At 39.1% G+C, this 25831-nt stretch overlaps 3 pseudogenes; all 3 read right to left on the reverse strand.

Annotated features, from left to right (window-relative positions):
- Window positions 1-217: 217 nt before the first annotated feature.
- On the reverse strand, window positions 218-1703 carry LOC149201009 (putative tetraacyldisaccharide 4'-kinase, mitochondrial; annotated as a pseudogene).
- Window positions 1704-4360: 2657 nt separating this feature from the next.
- Window positions 4361-6297, reverse strand: LOC149201010 (putative tetraacyldisaccharide 4'-kinase, mitochondrial; annotated as a pseudogene).
- Window positions 6298-8332: 2035 nt separating this feature from the next.
- Window positions 8333-25831, reverse strand: part of LOC149201011 (putative tetraacyldisaccharide 4'-kinase, mitochondrial) — a 34646-nt pseudogene continuing 17147 nt past the window's right edge.

A 25831-nucleotide genomic window follows, 5' to 3' on the forward strand; every position in this document is an offset into this window, starting at 1 on the left:
GAGAATCGGGATGGTGAGCAAAACCATGGCCTTTACAATGTCACTGCAATGCCATAAATGGTCCCTGTCCAGATTTTATGACGCATATTTTCCTTAGATGAAATGAACGCCTTAAATATTGCAACAACTGCCATGTTACGGTTCATCTTCCCTTTCAGTGCCAAAGGAGAACTTACACATAGTAAAAGTAACTTGATGAATTTGAGAGTAATACAAAACAGACCCAAATTCAACTGTCATAGCCATGTGCCGCATGCTTCTTGGAAAGATCTTCAGTTGATCATTCCACGGATTTTGATATGAGCCTGTATGTCTGGAAATCATAGGCTTTTTTGCTATTTATGATCAATTGCTGGGTGTAATTTAATGGCTCAAACAAGTCCTTGCATCACCCTTGTCACATCACTTTGTTAAGCAACAAAGTTTTGAACCTTTCTTCTGAGTTCCTAGAACAACTCACAATTCCCAAAGTAGAATGAAGAACAAGAACTTCTGCAGCTTTGAGCTTCATTAATACTGGTTGACTTCTTTCATAATCCTTCTCTGTTAATATAATAGTAACGCTTTGTCCAAATTCATCTTCCAAATTTTGAAGCTTCTTTTGTACTAATCGCAAATCATGTAGAAATGAGTATGCCAATAATGAAGCTTATCTTGAAAAATGTGATGGTCACTGAAATCTACTCTGTCAACGTGTGTTGCATCCAACTACACAATAAAAGCAAAAATTTGCAATCTTAAGCTCTTTTTCATAGCTAACGAAAGTGACTCTGGACAACCAATGCCAGAAACACACAATACAACCATATTGTGCACTACGTTCAAAGGAATCACTGAAGCTTCGCACTGTAATCTGAAGAAATGGCACGGGACCATTGTGCTACCAAAAATAGGGATTTCCTCCTCAAGTAAACACTCCAACATATCCATGATATATTGATGTTTTTCTTTTGATATCAAATCTGTATGATGCAAAACTATTATATATGCCCGTCTCAATGCAATCAAATGTTCCCTCAATGGCCCACGTGGTATCAACCTTCTATTGCCCCAAAGGGTTATACAAATTACCATTACAATCTCCATGTCCCTGAACAAGCTCCAATGGTAATAAAGAGACTAGCAGTCATCATGTTGTGCTATTCGGCCAGCTTATTCATTGCTCCATTATGTTTGCTGCAGTCTAAACACGTCATTTTTTAAAGTTGAACAGTAGACTATTTCACTTCTGTTGGTTCTGAGAGCGATTAGACCTACATGCCATCATCTAGAATTACAACTCCAATTCCATCCCCAATTTTGTTAGTAGTCACCTTGGACTAATTAAACTGGAAATTATGTTCTGCCTAGTCTCCTCTGCTACGAAATTCCATCCCACCATATCTCTGAAAAAACAATGCAGCAATACTCGACCTGTTGGGACAAGGGTATATGAGGCTATGAATATTTGATCAAGATCTGGACCTGCAACATCAACTTTCCAGCATCAATTTTCCAGAAGAATTTTCTTTCCCACGCGACCCCTCTCTAACTTCATCCAACACACTTGGATATTTTTGGTTGCTCATTCAAGGCAGCCTCTGCTACATGAAAAACTGGATTTTGATTTACTTTAGATTCGTCATCTTTGCTTGAAGTAGACTGACCTTGGAAAGATTCAAAGCTTGTCGTGTACGAGTAATGGATGAAGGAGCGGAAGGCATTGTTGATTTGATTATTAAATTGTCAGACTTTGATTGCTAATGATGCTTTGTTTTCTTTGTGCTTTTGCAGAGGTAGGAGCTTGAAGTCGCTGCCAGTTGAAGAGCTGGAGAATAAATCACATAATCTAAAGCAACACATTTAATGATTTCTTCTTCAAAACAGGGTTTTGAAGAAGAATCAATCTCTGACATGAGACAGAGTCTAACATCGGCTCCACTTGGGATGGCAGCTATCGCTCCGTGGAGGTGCCAAGAACCGCAGAACTTTGGGAGAGCAGACAGTGCCTCCACCCATTGGGCAATGGAGTCATCATCGACACAACTCTTGACTTAATTTTCAAACTAAAACTGAACTCAAACAATCTTCAAGCAAACTAAAACCAGATGCTGCTCTTATGGTTGCTTATTTATTTACAAAGCTACCCTACTTTGCTGTACAAACAATAGATCAGGTAATACTAAAATGCCAAAATAACCATTCAAGTAAACCTGAGATTGATGCCGCTCGAGAATGCTTCCACGAGGTCATAGATGTAATTGTTGGCAGCCCTTCATGCACATACTGAGCCTGGTCACGGAAAAGACAGCCTGATCTGTCAATCAAACTAAAAAATATGTCCATATATGCCGCAATAGGATCACAGAAGCCGGACTCTGGTGGCTGCCCCAACTCTGCAACACATACTTCCAGCTGCGCACTGTCAATGTAAACATCTATAGGCAAGTCTGTTATTTCTTGTTGCGAAGGAGGAAGGATTTCCAAGAACTTTTTAGGGTCTTGGAAATCATATGACTGAATCTGCTCATCGAGACACTGAATCTCCTTTTCGATTCTTTCAACAATTAACTCATACACTTTAGTTTTGAATCCAGGGAACCGTGGAGATTTCATCCATTGAAGCAAGGCATTGAAAACATTTTCATCAAATTCATTATCTGCTAACAACTTTCTTATTTCTTCTACAGCTTCACACAGGGTAGGGTTTGCCACATACCCTTCCATTGCATGAGTGAATCAATAGGCATTGGAATGTCTGGATCAAGTTGGAGTCGCCAGGTGAATGGTTCAGCCTGCATAAGTGTCTGACTGTTGTCCACCATCAGCATCAGATCTACACCTTGATTGCATGTACTGGGACAAGACAATCAACAAGTTGAATGTTCTCCCCAGTATGGTCGCCAGTATGTTAGCGCTTGAGATTTCACCTCAGGCTGAGAAAGGCAAACCTCAAGGCAACATCAAACCATTCAGCCCCGTCGCTAGCCCTACGGGGAAGGAGAAGGCTCTCTCCGTTCAATCTCGGTAGATCTTCAAATGGATGAGATGACCAACAAAGTAACACTGATATTAGGCTAGTAAACTGATCAAAGAGGTTGATTTGGGGTTTTTAATTAAATAACGAGGTTTTCTGGGCTGCATGGGCAAAGTCACAGCTTGAAACAGGGAAATATAATGAACAACACAAGTTATCGACTGAGGCAAGGTAGGCAAGAAATTTAGCATCAAATCTAGATTTAAATGGGATGACAAGACTGGTGAGGAGCTGAAAAGGGCATAGGAGATGAATCCTTGTCAAACAGAGGAAAACATTAAACATGAACAAACTTATAGGCAGAGCATGGCAGGCATGAATTCTTACCTAAACACTTCATTTGTTCAGTTATAAATGATCATGTAGTGAAATGGAACATAACAGATTACATATGAAACAAGAGAAAAACATATGCTAAATTATCATACCACAGGAATCTCAGAAGTCAGAGCTGTGAAATTTTCATTAAAGTCTCTGCCAAAAACTGTACATTGAAAGCTCTGTTCTCCAGCACTCTCAGCACTCAGAAAACTCTCCCCTTTATCTCTCTACTCTCTCTAACTTTTTGAAATGATTATTTTTATAAACTATTCTAAAACAAAAACAACAGATCGACCCAACAATAAGGGCGCTCTTTGAACTGTAATTAAAAATTTTTAGAAAAAAGAGCGTTCATCTCCTAAAATAATCTCCAAAAATAAAACAGCATCTCCCTAAAAATCCTCCGATGGCTTGACATATGGAGCGCTGATCCTTTTGAATCGGGATTGAGGATAAAAGTAGGCGAATTGACCCCGTCATCTGCTGTGACAGATGTCTTTAAAACGCTATGATACAGTTGAGCTCGGGGGCAAAAACAATTCATGTATTAAAAACAATTCATGTATTTTGAGCTAAGTATTTATTTAGCCAAATCATGATGTTGAATGCCTCTTCAGCGTTTTCGTCTTCCTCAAGAGAATCGGGATGGTGAGCAAAACCATGGCCTTTACAATGTCACTGCAATGCCATAAATGGTCCCTGTCCAGATTTTATGACGCATATTTTCCTTAGATGAAATGAACGCCTTAAATATTGCAACAACTGCCATGTTACGGTTCATCTTCCCTTTCAGTGCCAAAGGAGAACTTACACATAGTAAAAGTAACTTGATGAATTTGAGAGTAATACAAAACAGACCCAAATTCAACTGTCATAGCCATGTGCCACATGCTTCTTGGAAAGATCTTCAGTTGATCATTCCACGGATTTTGATATGAGCCCGTATGTCTGGAAATCATAGGATTTTTTGCTATTTATGATAAATTGTTGGGTGTAATTTAATGGCTCAAACAAGTCCTTGCATCACCCTTGTCGCATCACTTTGTTAAGCAACAAAGTTTTGAACCTTTCTTCTGAATTCCTAGAACAACTCACAATTCCCAAAGTAGAATGAAGAACAAGAACTTCTGCAGCTTTGAGCTTCATTAATACTGGTTGACTTCTTTCATAATCCTTCTCTGTTAATATAATAGTAACGCTTTGTACAAATTCATCTTCCAAATTTTGAAGCTTCTTTTGTACTAATCGCAAATCATGTACAAATGAGTATGCCAATAATGAACCTTATCTTGAAAAATGTGATGGTCACTGAAATCTACTCTGTCAACGTGTGATGCATCCAACTACACAATAAAAGCAAAAATTTTCAATCTTAAGCTCTTTTTCATAGCTAACGAAAGTGACTCTGGACAACCAATGCCAGAAACACACAATACAACCATATTGTGCACTACGTTCAAAGGAATCACTGAAGCTTCACACTGTAATCTGAAGAAATGGCACGGGACCATTTTGCTACCAAAAATAGGGATTTCCTCCTCAAGTAAACACTTCAACATAGCCATGATATATTGATGTTTTTCTTTTGATATCAAATCTGTATGATGCAAAACTATTATATATGCCCGTCTCAATGCAATCAAATGTTCCCTCAATGGCCCACATGGTATCAACCTTCTATTGCCCCAAAGGGTTATACAATTTACCATTACAATCTCCATGTCCCTGAACAAGCTCCAATGGTAATAAAGAGACTAGCAGTCATCATGTTGTGCTATTCGGCCAGCTTATTCATTGCTCCATTATGTTTGCTGCAGTCTAAACACGTCATTTTTTAAAGTTGAGTAGTAGACTATTTCTCTTCCATTGGTTCTGAGAGCGAATAGACCTGCATGCCATCATCTAGAATTAAAACTCCAATTCCATCCCCAATTTTTTTAGTAGTCACCTTGGACTCCTTAAACTGGAAATTATGTTCTGCCCAGTCTCCTCTGCTACGAAATTCCATCCCACCATATCTCTGAAAAAACAATGCAGCAATACTCGACCTGTTGGGACAAGGGTATATGAGGCTATGAATATTTGATCAAGATCTGGACCTGCAACATCAACTTTCCAGCATCAATTTTCCAGAAGAATTTTCTTTCCCACGCGACCCCTCTCTAACTTCATCCAACACACTTGGAGATTTTTGGTTGCTCATTCAAGGCAGCCTCTGCTACATGAAAAACTGGATTTTGATTTACTTTAGATTCGTCATCTTTGCTTGAAGTAGACTGATCTTGGTAAGAGTCAAAGCTTGTCGTGTACGAGTAATGGATGAAGGAACGGAAGGCATTGTTGATTTGATTATTAAATTGTCAGACTTTGATTGCTGATGATGCTTTGTTTTCTTTGTGCTTTTGCAGAGGTAGGAGCTTGAAGTCACTGCCAGTTGAAGAGCTGGAGAATAAATCACATAATCTAAAGCAACACATTTAATGATTTCTTCTTCAAAACAGGGTTTTGAAGAAGAATCAATCTCTGACATGAGACGGAGTCTAACATCGGCTCCACTTGGGATGGCAGCTGCCGCTCCGTGGAGGTGCCAAGAACCGCAGAACTTTGGGAGAGCAGACAGTGCCTCCACCCATTGGGCAATGGAGTCATCATCGACACAACTCTTGACTTAATTTTCAAACTGAAACTGAACTCAAACAATCTTCAAGCAAACTAAAACCAGATGCTGCTCTTATGGCTGCTTATTTATTTACAAAGCTACCCTACTTTGCTGTACAAACAATAGATCAGGTAATATTAAAATGCCAAAATAACCATTCAAGTAAACCTGAGATTGATGCCGCTCGAGAATGCTTCCACGAGGTCATAGATGTAATTGTTGGCAGCCCTTCATGCACATACTGAGCCTGGTCACGGAAAAGATAGCCTGATCTGTCAATCAAATTGAAAAATATGTCCATATATGCCGCAATAGGATCACAGAAGCCGAACTTTGGTGGCTGCCCCAACTCTGCAACACATACTTCCAGCTGCGCACTGTCAATGTAAACATCTATAGGCAAGTCTGTTATTTCTTGTTGTGAAGGAGGAAGGATTTCCAAGAACTTTTTAGGGTCCTAGAAATCATATGACTGAATCTGCTCATCGAGACACTGAATCTCCTTTTCGATTCTTTCAACAATTAACTCATACACTTTAGTTTTGAATCTAGGGAACCGTGGAGATTTCATCCATTGAAGCAAGGCATTGAAAACATTTTCATCAAATTCATTATCTGCTAACAACTTTCTTATTTCTTCTACAGCTTCACACAGGGTAGGGTTTGCCACATACCCTTCCATTGCATGAGTGAATCAACAAGCACTGGAATGTCTGGATCGAGTTGGAGTCGCCAGGTGAATGGTTCAGCCTGCATAAGTGTCTGACTGCTGTCCACCATCAGCATCAGATCTACACTTTGATTGCATGTACTGGGACAAGACAATCAACAAGTTGAATGTTCTCCCCAGTATGGTTGCCAGTATGTTAGCGCTTGAGATTTCACCCGTGGCTGAGAAAGGCAAACCTCAAGGCAACATCAAACTATTCAGCCCCGTAGCTAGCCCTACAGGGCAGGAGAAGGCTCTCTCCGGTCAATCTCGGTAGATCTTCAAATGGATGAGATGACCAACAAAGTAACACTGATATTAGGCTAGTAAACTGATCAAAGAGGTTGATTTGGGGTTTTTAATTAAATAACGGGGTTTTCTGGGCTGCATGGGCAAAATCACAGCTTGAAACAGGGAAATATAATGAACAACACAAGTTATCGACTGAGGCAAGGTAGGCAAGAAATTTAGCATCAAATCTAGATTTAAATGGGATGACAAGACTGGCGAGGAGCTGACAAGGGCATAGGAGATGAATCCTTATCAAACAGAGGAAAACATTAAACATGAACAAACTTATAGGCAGAGCATGGCAGGCATGAATTCTTACCTAAACACTTCATTTGTTCAGTTATAAATGATCATGTAGTGAAATGAAACATAACAGATTACATATGAAACAAGAGAAAAACATATGCTAAATTATCATACCACAGGAATCTCAGAAGTCAGAGCTGTGAAATTTTCATTAAAGTCTCTGCCAAAAACTGTACATTGAAAGCTCTGTTCTCCAGCACTCTCAGCACTCAGAAAACTCTCCCCTCTATCTCTCTACTCTCTCTAACTTTTTCAAATGATTATTTTTATAAACTATTCTAAAACAAAAACAACAGATCGACCCAACAATAAGGGCGCTCTTTGAACTGTAATTACAAAAAATTAGAAAAAAGAGCGTTCATCTCCTAAAATAATCTCCAAAAATAAAACAGCATCTCCCTAAAAATCCTCCGATGGCTTGACATATGGAGCGCTGATCCTTTTGAATCGGGACTGAGGATAAAAGTAGGCGAATTGACCCCGTCTTCTGCTGTGACAGATGTCTTTAAAATGCTATGATACAGTTGAGCTCGGGGGCAAAAACAATTCTTGTATTAAAAACAATTCATGTATTTTGAGCTAAGTATTTATTTAGCCAAATCATGATGTTGAATGCCTCTTCCGCGTTTTCGTCTTCCTCAAGAGAATCGGGATGGTGAGCAAAACCATGGCCTTTACGATGTCACTGCAATGCCATAAATGGTCCTTGTCCATATTTTATGCCACATATTTTCCTTAGATGAAACGAATGCCTTAAATATTGCAACAACTGCCATGTTACGGTTCATCTTCCCTTTCAGTGCCAAAGGAGAAGTTACACATAGTAAAAATAACTTGATGAATTTGAGAGTAATAAAAAACAGATCCAAATTCAACTGTCATAGCCATGTGCCGCATGCTTCTTAGAAAGATCTTCAGTTGATCATTCCACGGATTTTGATATGAGCCTGTATGTCTGGAAATCATAGGATTTTTTGCTATTTATGATCAATTCCTGGGTGTAATTTAATGGCTCAAACAAGTCCTTGCATCACCCTTGTCCCATCACTTTGTTAAGCAACAAAGTTTTGAACCTTTCTTCTGAGTTCCTAGAACAACTCACAATTCCCAAAGTAGAATGAAGAACAAGAACTTCTGTAGCTTTGAGCTTCATTAATACTGGTTGACTTCTTTCATAATCCTTCTCTATTAATATAATAGTAACGCTTTGTCCAAATTCATCTTCCAAATTTTGAAGCTTCTTTTGTACTAATCACAAATCATGTACAAATGAGTATGCCAATAATGAAGCTTATCTTGAAAAATGTGATGGTCACAGAAATCTACTCTGTCAACGTGTGCTGCATCCAACTACACAATAAAAGCAAAAATTTGCAATCTTAAGCTCTTTTTCATAGCTAACGAAAGTGACTCTGGACAACCAATGCCAGAAACACACAATACAACCATATTGTGCACTACGTTCAAAGGAATCACTGAAGCTTCGCACTGTAATCTGAAGAAATGGCACGGGACCATTTTGCTACCAAAAATAGGGATTTCCTCCTCAAGTAAACACTCCAACATAGCCATGATATATTGATGTTTTTCTTTTGATATCAAATCTGTATGATGCAAAACTATTATATCTGCCCGTCTCAATGCAATCAAATGTTTCCTCAATGGCCCACGTGGTATCAACCTTCTATTGCCCCAAAGGGTTATACAATTTACCATTACAATCTCCATGTCCCTGAACAAGCTCCAATGGTAATAAAGAGACTAGCAGTCATCATGTTGTGCTATTCGGCCAGCTTATTCATTGCTCCATTATGTTTGCTGCAGTCTAAACACATCATTTTTTAAAGTTGAACAGTAGACTATTTCTCTTCTGTTGGTTCTGAGAGTGATTAGACCTGCATGCCATCATCTAGAATTACAACTCCAATTCCATCCCCAATTTTGTTAGTAGTCACCTTGGACTCCTTAAACTGGAAATTATGTTCTGCCCAGTCTCCTCTTCTACGAAATTCCATCACACCATATCTCTGAAAAAACAATGCAGCAATACTCGACCTGTTGGGACAAGGGTATATGAGGCTATGAATATTTGATCAAGATCTAGACCTACAACATCAACTTTCCAGCATCAATTTTCCAGAAGAATTTTCTTTCCCACGCGACCCCTCTCTAACTTCATCCAACACACTTGGAGATTTTTGGTTGCTCATTCAAGGCAGCCTCTGCTACATGAAAAACTGGATTTTGATTTACTTTAGATTCGTCATCTTTACTTGAGGTAGACTGATCTTGGAAAGATTCAAAGTTTGTCATGTACGAGTAATGGATGAAGGAGCGGAAGGCATTGTTGATTTCATTATTAAATTGTCAAACTTTGATTGCTGATTATGCTTTGTTTTCTTTGTGCTTTTGCAGAGGTAGGAGCTTGAAGTCGCTGCCAGTTGAAGAGCTGGAGAATAAATCACATAATCTAAAGCAACACATTTAATGATTTCTTCTTCAAAATAGGGTTTTGAAGAAGAATCAATCTCTGACATGAGACGAAGTCTAACACCCAACACCATTTATAGATGAAGTACTAGAGAATGTTGGCGGTCAGGAAGCATACTCATTCACGGATAGGTTCTTATGGTACCATCAGATCAAGATCACGCTAGAAGATAGGAGCAAGATGACCTTCGCAACAGAACGGGGATGCTTTGAATACACTGTGATGCCGTTTGGACTGAAGAATGCGCCAGCTATATTTACGTGCATCATGGTAGCCGTGTTCAAAGTATACATCCACAAATTTTTGGAGGTCTACCTGGGTGATTGGACTATTTTTGGATTAGTTAAGCACCATGCATCAAGCTTACGTTTGAGGCTGGATACTTGCCGCTAACACCAGATTGCGTTGAACCTGAAGAAGTGCACATTCCTTGTTCCCTTTGGAAACCTGCTGGGACATGTGGTTTGCAAACAAGGACTGGTGGTGGACCTTGCGAAGATTGTCGTCATGCTCAACTTGGAAGCACCGCGAAGTGTTAAAAAACTGCGTACTACCTTGGGACACACTGGATACTATAGGAAGCTCATCAAAAGTTATGCCCAAATAACCGCGCCGATGGAAAAGCTATTGAAAAAAGATGTTATATATCGCTGTAATGACGATTGCATGAAGGGTTTTGGATGTCCTAAAGGGGAAATTGGCCTCGGAGCTGGGAGCCGTACTCACATAGGAGGGCATGGAGGGTGTGGATTACCCAATTATGTTTGCAAGTTGAATATTGTCCAAAGTAGAAAAGAACTACTCTACCACCAAACGTGAGGGATTGGAAATGGTGTACGCGCTCCAAAAATACCGACACTATTTACTTGGAGGAAATTTCAAGATGTATACTGACCATTCCGCATTGAAATACCTGGTGAACAAGCATGTGTTGGGGGGGCGCATATGTAGATGGCTTTTACTGTTTCAAGAATATGATTTTGAGATCATAGTCAAGCCAGGATGCTTAAACGCAGGACCAAATCACTTGTCACGAATTGAGACAGGCGAGGAACCAACACATTTGGAGGAGGGACTACCTGATGCACAACTCTTCACAGTACGCGTTGCGGATGGCCACTTCGAAGATATAATCCATTTTCTAACAATAGGAACTACGATGAAGGAGTACTCAATCCAACAGAAGAAGGAATTTATGGTGTGCGCGGCAGACTTCTCTGTCATTCTGGGGCACCTCTACAAGATGGGAAATGATGAGATATTGCAAAGATATGTACTTGAATTTGAACGATGTCAGATCCTCATGGAAGCACATGGGGGTGCTGCAGGAGGACACTATGCAGGATGCGCAACCACCCAAAATATTCTTCGCGTAGGGTTATGGTGGCCGACCCTGCACCAAGATTCGAAAGCACACTGTAAGGCCTACGATATATGTCAAAGGACGGGGAAACCATCACGAAGGGACGAGATGCCATTAAATCCACAATTGACACTGCAGCCATTCGAAAAATGGGCAATCGACTTTGTGGGGCCGATCAAACCTCAGGGAAAGATGGGTGCACGCTACATCATCATTGTGATGGAGTACTTGACACGATGGGTGGAAGCGTAGTTGGTCAAGGATTGCACGACTGCTACGGTTGCAAAGTTTTTGTTCGAAAACGTGTTGACACGATTTGTTTGTCCGAAAATCTTAATGAGCGACCGCGGAACGCATTTCTTGAATGAAACCATCAGCGCACTCATAGAGGAGTTCCAGTGTATCATCAGTAAAGTACACCGTACCACCCACAAGCTAATGGGACACTAGAGGCATTTAACAAAATACTAGAGACTACGCTGACCAAAGTATGTAATGCACAACGAAACAACTATGACTTGCACGTACCTGCGGTGTTATGGGTGTATAGGACAACGTGCAAGAAATTGACGGGACAGACACCCTTTCGGTTGGTCTATGGTATAGACACTGTCATGCCGATGGAATACATCATACCTAGTCTACGAATAGCAGCACTCACAGGCATGATGGACTGCGAATCTCTAGAAGAAAGGTTTGCGCAACTAGAAAAACTCAAGGAAGAATGGTTTTTGGTTGGATTTCATCAACAAGTACAAAAGCAACGTGAAAAGGCCTGGCACGACCGCCATATCAAGTTGCACACCTTCAAGGTAAATGACCTAGTGCTACTGTATGACAACAAGTTCGAAAAATTCCTAGGAAAATTCAGGATGCACTGGTTGGGACCATATGTGGTAAAAGAGGTCACAGACGAAGGTGTGGTCTAGCTAGTCAAACTCAATGGAGAACCCTTCCCAGGAAAAGTTAACAGCAGTCGCCTGAAGCCCTAACAGGTGGGCCAGCTATCTGACTAACCGGCTAACGCATAGTCTTCGCGACCCAAGGAGCCAGACAAAGGCGTGGGACTATAAACACACGACCCAGAAGCTGGTACCAAAGAAAGGACATGATTCAGACGCGGATGATTTGGAAGCATGAATGCAGCAGATCCAGCAGACTGTAGATCAGTGCACTGCGGACCTCCGAGAAGCATAGGAATGGTTGGAGGGGCTCCGTGCCAATATCGCCACACCAGCAGAGTGACTCGGGACGAGTCACAATGATTGTGTTGGGGGTCTATTGGGAATGGAATCCCCCCATAGCAGGTTTTGGGGCTCAAAGCCCAAGTTTTGGCCAAATATGGTGTAAAGCTTCGCGAATTGCAGGCGTGGAGCGCGAAGTGTACAATTGAGTCATAGGGTTGTCCGCCCTAAACATTCTATTGTAAATTAGTGTAAAGTCAACCTACCCATGGTCTGCAGACCATGGGATTGTATAAATAGAGCGAGGCTCTAAGTTGTAAAGTTAGAAAAGAAAGGATGAATAGATGAATAACGAAGGAATGGTTCGAGCTTAGAGTAGAGTTCTAAGTGTCTTGGGTTGTAGTAGTAGGAAGAGGCTCTGCAACTAAGTGTGTAGAGGCCTAGTAGACTCTGCAACTGAGTGCGCGGACCCCTGCAGCTGAGTGCGCAGGGCGGTGTCGAGTTTGTAAGAAATATTGAAGATTAATAAAAGAAAAGTTGATTTCTATTCCTGTGTATTTGTTGTGCATTATCCTCTTTATGTTTGTATTCAGTTATGTATTGCATGCACTAATATAATTGATATATATGCTGTAATAACCATAAATCTTATGCAGACAAGCTAGGTAATTGGTTAATTAGCAAGGATCGAGGGTATTATATGGGTCGCACCCTGAGTAGGGCTGCGCGGAAGCCACACTATAGGTTGCCAAGGGATCACAAGTGCGTGTAGAAACAAGTCAGACCGCAGACCTCCAGAAGCCCATCAGACATCCCTAGGGTGAAAAAACCTAGTTCTAGCACCCTCCCATACTACTTCGGGTGAGACCTCAGTCTGCAATCCACGGACTATTGCCGAAAGGGCCAATAGTATCGGGATTTGCTTGGCTAAATCACCTCTGAAGCTGGGTTAGGACCCACTAAGCCAACACCCGTGTATCGTCGTTTATTTGATTTCTGCTAAGAAATGCAATAAGATCATATCCCATATTGAGAAATTTGTTTTTTTTTATTCGATCTCAAACTAAGGGGAAGATCATGGCCATATCAATGGACCCAAGAAAGGGTTCCTCTGCACAACATAAGCAAGTTGATAAGGTCATAGATAATCTAGGTGGATATTGATGGAAACCCACCTATTCCACTTGGATCCACACCACTCTTTCTTTCAGTTTCCTTAATTCTAAGACAACTTTATTTTTTTGGTATTTTCTTAGGTCCTAAACTTCCAGAGTCATTTTGAGGTACTAAAAGATGTTTTTTTGGGAAAACAAAGTGATTATAGAAGTGCCAAAATTGATTTTCCAAATTTTCTTTTTGCCTCCTTGTAGATATCTTCGAAACAAGGTATTATGATAGTGAAATGGAGATCATATGCCAAAGTTATGACCTCAAGAGGTTGGTGGTCTATTTACAAACTGGAATTTATGGTTGCCATTTCTTAACAAAGATCATGGTATGGTGAGGGTGGAGAAGGTTTAACCTCTGGATTTCCTTGGTTTTTTATGGATTTGTTTATCCCATGAGATCCCACTTTGATGCTTGGAATATGGCAGGGGGTGGTTGGTTGAAAAAAAGATTTGGTTAAGCCAATCTATGGTTGGGTGGCACGTGGAAGTCCCAAACCTGGTTGGATTTTGTCTATGTTTAACAAGAGCTAAGTTCCTCCTGCTTTTGATGAGTAAACGTACTTGTTATTATGTGGCTTTAACGACTATTCTCTCATTGTTATTTGTCTGGTTATATGTTGGTTATAAGCATGGTTATTTTGCAGTTCTTAGTCATGGCTCTTTCCATGTTTTTACTTGTAACTAAATGAATAATGAATGCAAGACCTAATTGATGTTATGCCAAGTAATGTAGGAAGGAAGTGATCCTTCTTGTTAAACCTCAAATAAATTTTCATCTCCTTATGTTCAGACTTGCATTCGTGACTTGTAGGTTGCATGTTTACCAAGTGTTTGTTGGAATGCCAGTTCTGGTTGTGGAAGGTCTAGTCAAGTCTTTGATCAATTTTATTATAAAAATAATTGTATTAATGTATTTTATGAGTTCTAGAAGTTTCATGGAGTTATGGGCAGTGAATGGATCCTAGCCCTAGAAAATAGCCTTAAATAATGCAGTCGCTAGCATAACACTGGTAGAAAAATGTTATAGTCGCACTCAAGCATGCTCATGGGAGTGACTGGAGGCTCTTAGTTGCTTTGGGGGCTTGTTAAGGGAGTGACTGGGGCTCTAGGTCAGTGAAAAGAGATTCATCTAAAGGGTTGGACACTTGGATGGGTTGGTTTGCCTCTGGAGGTCCTGTAGCACCTCCAGGAAGTCAGTAAGGTCTCAAGTTATCGACTCCATTTCCTTAAGGTTATATAAGAGGAAAATTCTTATCATCGTTACCCTTAGCTCATGTTTACCCCAGGTAAACTAGCGAAGGTGGGTAAATGTGGGAGGAGGTGGTTACAATATCATTGATTGGTGCAGTGTACCAAATATTCTATCAAGATTAAAAAAAAAAAAAATTAAGTAGAGGAAGCGAGACTTTGGATTTGCGAATATGAAGTAGGGAAAAGGCACATCCAAACCATAGAAAAAAGGACAGAGCCAAGGTGGAGTGGCTCAGGACAACCCATCAAAGCCACAAGAAAATAATAGTGACATGACGAGATCCCTAACATAGGAAAATGGTGTGAGTTCCAAAATAGCCCCACCCACATCACAAATGAGTGTTGTGCCAAGTAGTCACTAGTGGCTGAGCTAAAAGCTTCAGAGTATAATGCATGTTCCAACTTTGAGAAATAATAAAAAAATGGGAATGACATGGGAAAGAAAGTTATTAATGTAGAACCCAGTGCCACCTTTGCCACCACCAAGGTTCAAAATATTGATCCCAAGGAGATAGAGGAGGAGGAGTGCCTCTTCTATTCATAGATGTGGGTGAAGGGTTCCCTGCTTCAATTCATTGTCGATGGTAGGAGCCAAAAGAACACCATCTCAAAAGAGTTCAATAAGTGGTTGGGCCTACAGACAACACCACACTTGCAACCATACACCATCGAGTGGCTCCAACAAGGATGAGATCTCCACGTCAACTACTAGTTCGAACTTCCCTACAACGTCAAGCCCTTTGCTAACGAGGTACTGTGTGATGTTGTTCCTCTTGAATCTTGTGATGTTTTATTAGGCCAACCATACCTATGGAAGCCTCATGTTGTATATGAGTTTAGACCTTGTATTGTGATTATTACTTTGGGTGGAAAATTGTACATGATACTGGAGGTAGCCCCACCTATCATCGTTTCTTTGATATTTTCTACGAAATGCAATAAAATCATATCCTAGATTGAGAAATTTCTTTTCTTTTTTATTCGATCTCAAAGTAAGGGGAAGATTGTGGCCACATCAATGGGCCCCAGAAAGGGTTCCTCCACACATCATAAGCAAGTTGATAAGGTCACCGATAATCTAGGGGGATATTGATGGCAACCCACCTATTCCACTTGGATCCCCACCTTTCAGTTTCCTTAATTCTAAGACAACTTTCTTTTTTGGTAGTTTTTCGGGTCCTAAACTTCCCATCATTTTGAGGTACTAAAAGATGTTTTTTGGGAAAACAAAGAGACTAAAGAAGTGCCAAAATTTATTTTACAAATTTTCCTTTTGCCTCCTCGTGGAGATCTTCAAAATGAGGTATTATTATAGTGAAATGGAGAACGTATGCCAAAGTTATGACCTCAAGAAGTTGGCGGTCCAACTTACCCTGATAGGGCCAAAAATCATTGGTGCTTTATCTCTTAAGGTTAGGCTTTCACACTTTTCTTTATTATAAAAAGGCCTCTCACCCTCATTGTAATTCATTTTAGAAGGCATGTATCTATCACATCTCTTCTAAGAGATAAACTACCATCACATGAGCTAGTTTGTTTCTATTTTGCATGTAAGCAATTTTAAATAATTTTTATTAATCAATTGAAGTTCAATTTCCGTTGTAGCTCCATGTTTTTGTTTAGTAATCTATTTCATTTCATTCCTGCATAAATTTGGATCAGTGGTATAAAAGTGGTTTTCTCTTTCTATTTTTTTTTGTACATGTCTCGAATGAGGTCAGGGTATAAGGAGTTGGGACTTGAACTGGTTGAGTCCTTACAAGACTATCCCCGCTGACACTGACAACCTCCCATGGCAGAAAGAAAAGAGAGTATATGGAGCGGGATATCTTATCAAACTAATACTTGAAGAATCCCTTGAGTGGAAAAGGAATGAGATGATGGACAACGTTTCCTAGATCCTTTGGTGGATGCCAACAGACGATGCATCTTCATCCTACAGTCACCGGTGATTGAGGGCAGCATATTATTGATGCAGAGCCCAACACCACTGTTTCTGCCAGCATGGTCCATAAGATTGAGCTCGAAGATTTGGAGGAAGGGGAGTGCCTCTTCCACTCATAGATGTGGGTGAAGGGGTCTTTGTTGTAGTTCGTTATCAGTAATGGGAGAAAAAGGAACCCCATCTCAACATAGGTTGTTAAGTGGTTGGGCCCACCGAATACACCACAATCGCAACTATGAACCATTGGGTGGCTCCAATAAGGACGAGATCTCCGCGTCAACCAACAATGTTGCCTTCCCGACAACATCAAGCCCTTCACGTATGAGGTATTGTGTGATCTTGCTCCTCTTGAAACTTGTGATGTGTTATTAGGAAAATCATTCTTGTGGAAGCATCATGTTGTGTATAAGACTTGGACTTGCATCATTATTGTTACTTTGGGAAATAAGTTATACAAGATATACTGGAGGTAGGCCTACCTAATGCCATCTCTTTTATCTCTGCAAAGCCATACAGTAAGATCATCTCCTGAAGTAGGAAATTTGTTTTGTCTATGATATTATTTTAAAGTAAGTGGAAGATCGTGACCAGATCCATGCCCCCCAGGAAGGGTTCCTCCATGCAACAAAAGTAGGTGGATAAGGTAGTGGAAGAATACAAGGACATCTTTTCCTCACCCACAAGGGTACCTTTGCACTATCAGGTAAGCATTTGATCAATCTGACCCCCAGAGCACCTCCACCCAATGGGTTGATATATTTCCACTACATTATGGAAAATAAAGAAATCATGATGTAGATATAGGATTCCCAGCAAAAAAGGAACATCCAACCAAGTTCCTCACTTTGTGGGAGTCCGATTGTACTTGTATAGAAGAGGGATGAGACCTGGATGCTTTGCGTTGATTATCGAGCACTAAAAAAAAATCACTGCCATGAATAGGTTTCTAATCCCATAGATTGATGACCTTCTTTACTAGCTCAAAGGGTCAAGTACCTCAACAAAATTAATTTGAAGTCTAGTTATCACCAGTTTCCAAAAGAATCCACAAATGTATGGAAGACTGCTTTCAAATCCAAGAAGGGCATTTTTGAGTGGTTGGTCATGCCTTTCGAGTTGAAAAATTCCTCTACAAATTTTATTAGGTTGATGGATGACAACTTGCAGCCTTTCACCAACTCGTTCATGGTTTTATATTTGGACGAAATCCTCATCTTCAGCAAGATTTGGGAAGAGCACTTGGAACACATTCTACAGGTCCTTCAAACATTGTGGCAACACAAACTATGTTCCAACTTGGATAAATGCACCTTTGGCATGCACTAGGTCCAATATATGGGTTACATAATTGATGAGAAAGGCGTGCATGTGGATCTGGCTAAGATCCAAGTCGTTCGGTAATGGCCAACCCCTACCACTCTAACAGAGCTTCGTAACTTTTTGGGCCTTGCCAATATTTATCTGAGGTTCATGTTGGGATTCTCTCATGTAACTTTGCCTTTGAGTTAGGTTACCAAGGGTGGGGCAAAAGATTTTTTTTTTTGGTTTGAGTCCCGAGAGAAGGTTTTCATTGAACTAAAGCACTACCTTTTCTCTACAACAAAACTCACATTGCTTGACCTGCAATAACGATTAGAGATTAATACATATGCCTTTGACTATGTTATTGGTGCATTTCTCACTCAACAAGGGCATCTGGTGGCCTATCATAGTGAGACATTGTTGGCCAAAAAGGTTCCCTAAGGAAAGGGTTGAAAGCCTCAACAGAGAAGGATAAGATAAAAATAAAAGAAGAACACAGACAAGCATGCCAAACATATGAACTACCAAACATGGACTTGGAAACATAGCTAGAAGTCATAAGTTTGAAGATGTTCTCGTAAGGTCCAAACCCTTTGCTTCCTCCAAGATGTGCAGACCTGCAAATCAATCACATAAGCATATAAATAATATATAATTCAATGTGCATACATATTAATATGTTAGATCATCATATATAAACATATAAACCATCATTCATAAGATAACAACATATATCGAGAACAATACATGAGTTTCTTTATTGATTAAAAATAGTAAATATAGGAAAGATACAACTTGATCGAGGTCAAAGGCACTGACAAAGCCTTACTCGAGATCTGTCCATCTCTAGCCACGAAGAAAACATCTCTACTAGGTGCAAGTAGATGCTAGATAAGGATGATGATCATCTATGCAAAGGAATCTAGGGTTTCCTAGAGACTGGGAGTGTATGAGGCACAACAAAAATACACTTGATCTGGGAAAAATCGATCAAATACATCTTGAAGGATTCAGAAAGAAAAATCATGTATGAGGTGGGCATATCCGTGCTTAGAAGTAGTAAAGCATGTCTAACGGTCAAGTATAAAGCAGATCCAAAATGTATACATAATTATACAGAAGGATCTAAAGAATACATAGTGGATCATTGGACCATAGCCATGAAAGAACACATCAGAGGTATGTATGTATATCACATATAAAATAATATCTGATCAATGATGATAGAAGACTCTTTGATCAATGATGTTTCATAACTGATCCTCATAAAAGTGCCAAGTCATATAGATGGAATAGAGGTACTGCATAAACTCGGGTTCCAACATATAAGATGTTGTTGTGAAAGATTGCAACATATAAAGATGAGAGGTGTCACTGGCAGAAAAATGAAGGAGTTGTCAAGTGAACCAAGATGCTGACACAACTTGAGGTCTTCACCAACCACAGATGGTACATTTCTACACTATGGGAATAAATGAGTTGAAGTTGACCATGTGAGAAATCATTTGATTATCGGTCATTGATGTACACCATTAACAAATGTGATACAACTCACCAATAATGATAATGAGTGTCAAGGTACCTATTGTAACCATAGATACAACTGCTGGATGAGTAGAGGTAAGTGCATAAGACATCTATACATAAAGATAATAGGTTTTACTTGCTGCCCCTTATGATATTTCAGAAGACTATTCCATATGTAATGTTAAAGCTATTGTCTCGGGTGAAGACACTTCCCAAGATGGCCTCACTGACAATGAAATTGATTGGAAGCTGTAACAAAGTGATAGAAAGAAATGATAAAATTCTCAAAATGAAAGGCTACTTATTGAAAAATATTTTGCCTCAAACTTTAGAAGAAATTGTGAAACACTAAGAAATGAATTTGCAGAAAATAAGAGTGCATATTAGGGTTATTTAGTGTAAGATTACATGTACTATAATTTCAGTAAGTCTGTATGATAAAAACAACCAACAACTTCATTACTCTTTTCCCTAGAAGAAAGATTGTAAATGATTTACAAAGAACATGAATACTTATCAGTTTCAAAAGACTACTTGGAATCACCTTGAAAAGCTTTATAATTCTCCAAGAAATGATGAAAACATTACACAAAAAATTCTTGCATTATAAAGTAAAAAATCGGAACCCCAAATGGTTCTCTCAAGTTTCTTTTATAGTTACATTACAATGGTGACAACTATAAAAACTATTAACTATCACAAAACTACCAAACTAGTTTAACAACTACTTTAGCCCTATTCGGTCCTCCTGAGGATAGATTTTTATAAAACTAAGAACCAAAATTGTGTAACCATTACAAATAAGATATTTTGAGATTTCATAAAATAAATACAAGTGGCTATCTTTCATTGGATGACTTGTGATTCCTGTGTAGGCTTTCTTGTTGCAGGTCTAGCTTATGTTGTTGTTTTTGGAGACATCCATGCTCTGAATTTCTTCCATATAGAGACATCTGAACATGGACACTTGATAGACCTTGCATGAGCCATTATGAAATTAGTGATTTTGTTGTAAGATGTCTTTTCTGTAAAAAAAGTTTTAACCAACCAAAATAAAAATAGTCAATCTTGCTTTTGGCTTCCACCAACAAAGTTTCATAAGTCTCCCAGGGAAGAAAATTTCCCTGTTGGTCCTAGCAAGAGGGAAACCCTGCCCTCATTCTCTTATCAAAATTTGTATTAAATATCAGAACAAATTCTTTAATTTCACCAATCTTAGCCTTTGTTTTTTTCCTGTACAAATTTTTATGCACCATCTTATTAATTTCTAGCACCAACTATGTTATGTCTTCCACTTTCATAGTTCTTAATTCCTCAGAATATTTGGAATTAAGAAAATCGATCATCTTCTGTTCCAATTGAGAATGTTGTTGGCTTTTCTCCTTATGAGAAGCAATGATGCTTCCCAGCTCCTTGAAAATCATCTTTTCTTCTGCCATTATCAGTATACTGTCCCAGATATCATTTACTTGCTGAATTATATCATTCCAGGTTATCTCTCTGGTCTGTAAGAGTGGAATATTTCCCTTTACATTTTCCCTCAATTCCTTGATTTAATTGTAGGTTGTCTGATAATCCTTTTGATATTTTGATGCATTATCCTTTTCCATAGTCAATTGTTTTTCCTTAATCTTCAAGAGTTCCTCTGTGTCATCCAAGTTCTTTTGCATCTTCTTCATCTAATCTTACGAAATTTTTAATTCTGTCATAATCCCAGTCAATTTATCAGCTGGATCCTCCGAATCTAATTGTACTAGAATGGTGCAGACATGAGTATCCAAATTCTGATGTAAGCTATGTTAATCTAGGTTGTCATTGATGTCAATATGGCACTAGCCAAGATGACAAATATTGTTGAGATGCCTCGTTCCAAATGATGATGTCATAACTCTTGTTTCACAAGAATGTCATCAATTAATATGTAAAGTCACTAATGAAGAAGTCTTAAGAAGTGCCAAGTGCCAAGTATTTAGAAGCCCTTGATGACATATGGAGGACTACATTTGATGATGTCATATTCTTGACGAATGACCACAATTCATGATGGCACTTGATAAGGTCTTGATAACATGGTTGGAGATCATTTGATGCTTGGAAGATTATCTTGGAGTTCTCCTAATGATGTTGCACTATGACTGCAATAGTATATGATGACATTGTTCATGTCTCATGCTACATGGATGTTGCACTCCTACATAATGACTCTATGATCCTGTGATGACACTAATAACAATGAAGAAGCCATGATGTTCCAAACATTCCTCATGCTGTCCCAAACTTTTTATGCATAAAATTTAAGGATAGTCACAAAGAAAAATGATTTTGGACACCTTGGAGGCATCCTTTCAAAATGGATCCTAGACCATCTTAATGAGGATTTTTTCCTCCTTCTAATGAGCCTTTCTTTTCCCCAAACCTCCCAATAGTTTATGAGATATTCAATTTTTAAGTTAAGGAAATTATTCCTAGCAGTGAGTCGACCTACACTCAGTCATACAAGTCGGCCTCACTTCAAATAGACGTGTCCCTTAAATTATAAACGAAATATCTATAAATAGATGTCTAAACACTTCATTTTGATCAACAACTTGGGCAAGAATTCAGATATACGAAGTACAGGAAAAGACAAAAGGTCGAGGAGAACAAGGAGACTATTGTTTAGGATGAAAAAAAGGATAATTTGGCTTGGGTATAAAATCTTGGTTGAAGTTGTTGTGGTTGAAGATGTCGTAGTTTCCGTAGTCAAAGTTGTCGCAGTTTCCATGGTTGAAGCTGCCGTAGTTTCCGTGGTCGAGGCTACCATAGTTGTTGTGGTTGAAGCTGTCGTAGTTTCTATGGTCAAAGTTGTTGTAGTTTCTGTGGTTAAAGCTGTCGTAGTTGTCGTGATTGAAGCTTTCCTGGTTGAATTTGTCATAGTTTTCATGGTCAAAGTCTTCTCTTGAGAAAATAATAAGGTAGAGTTGGAGAACTTTGTGAAGCAATATATTGAAGATTTGTGGAGATCATTGAAGACCATGATGCATTGAAGCCATTATGAGGTGACCTTGAAGAAGTTTTGTTTAGGTAACATGAAGAGCAGTGGTGACACCTTCATGAAGAACAAGGTTGTCATTGATGATGTGACGTGGAGACTAAGTGGAGGCATAGCTGAAGATTGACAAGGCTTGTTGAAGAAGACATTGGGTTCTGTGAAGTATAACCAAACATATCTTGATGAAGTAAATCTAAGGGTTGGAGCCTTAAAGAGACAAGGTTGGTGCCTTGGAAGATAGGGTTAGAGCCCTAGAGGTTGGAGCCTCAAAGAGACAAGGTTGGTGCCTTGGAAGATAGGGTTGGAACCCTAGAGGATAAGAGTCCTCAAGATACCATGTTGGTGCCTGTACTAGAGATAGGATTGGAGCCCTAGAGGTTGGTGCCTCAAAGTGACAAGGTTGGAGCCTTGGGAAGTCCAAGTCAGTGCTTGGAAAAATATAGGTTGGAGCCTGGGATATTGAAGATTGGTGTCTTCATCTAAGGTTGGAGCCCTACATATATTGTACTTGATTTATTGTAAAGAAGAAATTAATAAAAACATGTATTCTTATTATTCATTTTGTATTTTAAATATAAGTGATCTAACTGGTAAAAGTAAAAATTGAAAATAAATATTGATTCACCTCCATCTTAGTATTTCCAACAATTGGTATCAGAGCGAGTGCCTTCACTCAAAGCCTAACAGCTTGAATGTTGATCACTAGTACACAAATGGGGAAGCCAAGGAAGAAAGTCTCCAATCCTCCTAAAGACGTGTCTCCCTCAATCGCTGAAATGGAAGTCAATCAATTTGTGAAGGCTCCATTGTTAAATGGAAACTTTGATATATGGGAGGCAAGAATGAGGAATTTCTTAAAGACTCAAGTCATTGAATTCTGGAAATCAATGATTGTTGATCGCATGATGGATGTTGAGTCCAAGGAAAATAATACAAGAGAAATGAAAGTAATCTTGAATGGGCTACCTGATTCTATGAAGGCCAATTTTGAAAAATGTTCATCAGCAAAAGGCATATGGGATAAACTTCATGATATTCACTCAAAAGGAGCATTGAAAATGATCTCTAGTCAAGAAAATGATGGAAAACAAGAAGGAAATCTAGAGCCCATCAAGGAAGCTAAAGATAAGAGTGATAACATTAAGGCTAAATAAGACCTAGACGATGAAGAGAATGAAGAATATTTTGAAAAAGATCTCCTCACTAAACTTATGGCTACCATAAAAGACACTAACAATTTGAAAAATGAAAATGAGGAACTTAAGAAGAAAGCTCAAGTTGGTGATCAGGACAAGAAAAGGAAGGAAGTTGACCTTGTCAAGCTTCAAGTACAAGAAAGAGATGAGGAGCTTTCCAATATTAAGGAAGAATTTCATCAAAACAAGAGAAAACATCATGAAGAAGTCATATCCATGACAAATCAATTGGATAAGGCAAAGAAACTGGAAGATATCCTGTCAAGCCACCTTGAACAAAGTCACAAGAGCTTGAATAAACTTGAAGCAGAGATTGTTCAATAGACCGCTTCTAGTTAGATTAGTTCAAATAGTTTGTTGAATTAATTGTGAGTTCAGTTAGTTAATGCATGCATGCATGTAAATGTTGCACTTCAGTGAATGAATATTCTCTCATAAATAACTCTTGCATGTCAGTTCAGACAGAGACCCAGTTGAGATTAGATGGAGGGATTTGCAGTCTCTCCTAAGAACATTCCATTTGAAAACACCATCTGAAACATTGAAAATGGTACTCAAGGTCTTTCATCAAACAAAAAAGAGATATTGAGACAGGAATGTTCCCTAGCTATGTTGAAGTCTAAATGCCCAAAGAGTAACCTAAATAAAGAGGGACGAGAGGCTCTTAGATCTCTCTGAAATAATGATAAGATAGTTGTTCTTAAAGCTGATAAAGGAGGGGCCACTGTTGTGTTAAATAAGGAAGATTACATTCATAAAATGAATGAGCATTTAAATTGTGGGAGTTATAGAAGAGTCAGCTCCAACCCTATTCCCAAGGTGATAAAACAGGTCAAGAAAGCCATCATGGAAACAAACCTGGATGATAAAATAAAAAAGAAGTTGATTCCCTCCTGTGAGGTTATTCCTAGAATCTATGGATTACCAAAAATCCATAAGGAAGGGGTCCCTCTTAGACCAATTGTTAACACCATTGGTTCCCCCACCTATGAATTGGCTAAGTATGTAGCTAAGATCCTAAAACCTCTGGTTGGTAACACGGACTCTTTTGTAAAAGACTCAAATGATTTTGTAAAGCTTATCAAGAATAAAAGGGTGGATAAAGATGATATTCTAGTTAGTTTCTATGTGGTTTCTTTGTTTACAAAGATTCCTCTGGATGAAGTGGTTTATGTTATAAAGATGGCCACCGATCCTAAAACAGAAAAGCTTGTAGAAATTTGTTTGCGGTCCACTTTTTTCAGTTTTCAAGATCACTATTATGAACAAATATCTGGAGTCGCCATGGGTTCCCCACTCTCACCCATTGTCACTAACTTATACATGGAGTACTTTGAAGGGAAAGCCCTGGACTCATACCCTCTGAAGCCAGCATGGTGGAAAAGATTTGTTGACGACACTAACTTGAATTGGACTCATGGTAAGGTAGAACTGGAGAAGTTCTTCAATCATCTTAACTCTATATCTTCCGAAATCAAATTTACTATGGAGCTTGAAGAAAACGGTAATATCCCCTTTCTTGATGTTCTGATCAGTGGAAAGGAGGATGGTACTTTGGGACACCAGGTCTATAGGAAGAAGACCCATACTGATAGCTATCTTCATGCTGACTCTTACCATCATCCTTCCCAAAAATCTGGGGTCTTAAACACTCTAGCTGTTAGGGCTTTCAGGATTTCTGACCCTGATCACCTAAAAGAAGAGATTGAACACCTAACCTTTCTCTTCAAAAACCTTGGATACAAAGAGTGGAGTATCAAGAAAGCTATAAGAAGAGCTCAGGATAAGGTTCTCTCCAGGCGTCCTCCTAAAGACAAGAAAGAAAGTTATGGAAAGGTTTACCTTCCATTCATCCAAGGGGTTACAGATAAGATTGCAAAAATTTTAAGGAAGAATAACATTAACACTCAATTTACAACATGTGGAATTATAAGACAAATGATGAGGTCAGTAAAAGATAACATTGATCGTCAACAACTCAAGGGTATGTACACGATTGATTGCTCTTGTGGCAAGAGTTATATTGGGGAAACCGGTCGATCTCTGGAAATAAGACTAAAGGAGCACGCG

The sequence above is a fragment of the Pinus tabuliformis genome, chromosome 2_1 (assembly GCF_031772625.1).
Source record: "Pinus tabuliformis cultivar Carrire ecotype Pingquan chromosome 2_1, CPIR1, whole genome shotgun sequence".
Classification (NCBI taxonomy): Eukaryota; Viridiplantae; Streptophyta; class Pinopsida; order Pinales; family Pinaceae; genus Pinus; species Pinus tabuliformis.